This window comes from Prunus avium, unplaced genomic scaffold (assembly GCF_965620075.1).
Source record: "Prunus avium unplaced genomic scaffold, drPruAviu1.hap1.1 HAP1_SCAFFOLD_1215, whole genome shotgun sequence".
NCBI classification, from domain to species: domain Eukaryota; kingdom Viridiplantae; phylum Streptophyta; class Magnoliopsida; order Rosales; family Rosaceae; genus Prunus; species Prunus avium.
This window is the reverse complement of record NW_028277007.1, coordinates 25,001-27,500: the sequence shown is the minus strand read 5'-3', so window position 1 is coordinate 27,500 and position 2,500 is coordinate 25,001.

Genomic DNA, 2,500 nt, shown 5'->3' with positions numbered 1-2,500 from the left:
AGAAAGTAAGGTTATTGGAGGGTTCGGATGGCGTGGCTTGCCTTGCCTTGCCTTGCATTGGCATGCCATGCCCAAGTTGTGGCCTACACCAAGCCATTCAAGCCATGCCTTGCCTTGCCTTGCCTTGGCATTGCGCATCATCCAAGGCATTCCGAGTAAGTGAGGCTAGGCGAGGCTAAGGATGGCTTGCCTCGCCTTGCCTTGGCATGCCGTGCCCATGATGTGGCCTTGACCAAGCCATGCGTTGCCTTCGCCTTGGCATGCTGTGGCCTTGCCTTGCCTTTCCTCGCCATGCGATGCATTCCGACAAAGTGATGCAAAGCGGAAGCCTACCATGGCGTAAAAATGTCGACAGAATTTTTCGACATTTGAATAATGGGGTTTGACAAGGTTTGAAAAATTCAATAAAAATGGTAGGCTTGAATGTCGACAAAGTGACGCGAAGCGGAAGCCTACCATGGCGTAAAAATGTCGACAGAATTTTTCGGACCTTGTCCTGCCATGGGCTGCGCGCAGCATGCCGGCAGTAGCCTGCGCGCAGCATGCCGGCAGCCTGTGCGCAGCGTGCGCGCTGCTCAGCCTGTCGACAGAAATTTTCGAAACTTGTCCTGCCATGCGCGCGCGCAGCGTGCGCGCAGCATGCCGGCAGCGTGTGCGCAGCGTGCGCGCTTGGGAGCCTGGCCGCAGAATTTTTCGAAACTTGCAATGCCATGCGCGCGCACAGCTTGCGCGCAGCGTGCGCACAGCATGCCGGCAGCGTGCGCGCAGCATGCCGGCAGCGTGTGCGCAGCGTGCGCGCTTGGGAGCCTGTCGACAGAATTTTTCGAAACTTGCCATGCCATGCGCGCGCACAGCTTGCGCGCAGCGTGTGCACAGCATGCCGGCAGCGTGCGCACAGCATGCCGGCAGCGTGTGCGCAGCGTGCGCGCTTGGCAGCCTGTCGACAGAATTTTTCGAAACTTGCCATGCCATGCGCGCGCACAGCTTGCGCGCAGCGTGTGCACAGCATGGCGGCAGCGTGCGCACAACATGTCGGCAGCGTGCGCGCTCGGGAGCCTGTCGACAGAATTTTTCGAAACTTGCCATGCCATGCGCGCGCACAGCTTGCGCGCAGCGTGCTGATTCTGTCGACAGCGAGGCTAGCGAAACTTCTCCTGCCATGGCGTGCGCGCAGCGTGCTGACTCTGTCGACAGTGAGGCTAGCGAAATTTGTCTTGCCATGGCGTGCGCGCAGCTTGCGCATTCGGTCGACAGTGAGGCTAGCGAAACTTGTCCTGCCGTGGCCTGCGCGCAGCCTGCGCGCAGCATGCGCGCAGCATGTGCGCAGCATGCCGGCAGCCTAGTTCCAGATTTTTTCAAATGTCGACAGAATTTTTCAAACCTTGTCAAACCCCATTTTTATTGAAATTTCCTCGCACAATAAGCTCCCCATAAGTAGTCTATGATTTTTAGTACCTTCTCCAAGTTACAAAACTAAAAAATTCCTCCCGGATTTGTTTTAATGATTTTTTCAATTTTACGACTTCTAAAAATAATAAAAAATACTTCCCGACTTCAAATATTTATGAAACTTTTTCCCATCAGAGATTGCATGTTTCTTAGTATCCCTGCAAAAAATCACGTCCAAATACCTTGTATTGAATTATTTAGAGCCCATTATGACTCCTCGCGCATAGGTGATGTCTCTTCCTGTCAAAGGGCTAAATGCATAAAATGCTATATAGGGGGGTGTGTGTTGCCTGCATATGCATGGCAGCCCATGCCCTCCTAGCTGCAGCCCCCTTCCCCCACGCCACACCCATGTCATGTTGCCTCGATATGTTGCCTCGATATGTTGCCTCGGTATTATGGGTTTGGTGTCGGGGTCGGGGGGCTGCCACCCATGGCGGTGGTGGCCGGAATCCGGCCGCCGCCACCACGCCGCCGCCATGGGTGAGGGGGAAAAAAAAAGGCGTGGAAAGTTGCGAAATGGGGTTGTCTAGGCTTTTTTTTGGCATGGAAGAGCATGGAGTGCTAGGAACTCCTTCTCAAATGCGCGGGCATGTCGACCACAACCTCATTTCGCAACAACAACCACCCGTGTGGGGTGGCGGTGGGTGGATAGTCGCGGATTGGGGCTTGCCAAGCCAATGTTTTCAAAAAAATTCATCAAAATTAAAAACAAATGTTTTGTTGCCTTCGGATTTGTGGGCGAGCGGTGAGTCGGAGTGGAGCCGGTAAAGTTTAACCTCGGTGTGCACGGTTGTTTTTAGAAACTCAATCCAATGCCGGGGACGTTGAAAGTGACGCTCTTATGAGTTGCAAACCCGCAAGATTTAAAGAACCTTTTCAAAAAAAATTCAAACCAACAAGATTTAAAAACAGAAATTTTCATCAAAATGAAAAACAAATGTTTTGTTGCCTTCGGACTAGTGGGCGAGCGGCGAGTCGGAGCGGAGCCGGTAAAGTTTAACCTCGGTGTGCACGGTTGTTTTTAGAAACTCAATCCAATACCGGGGAC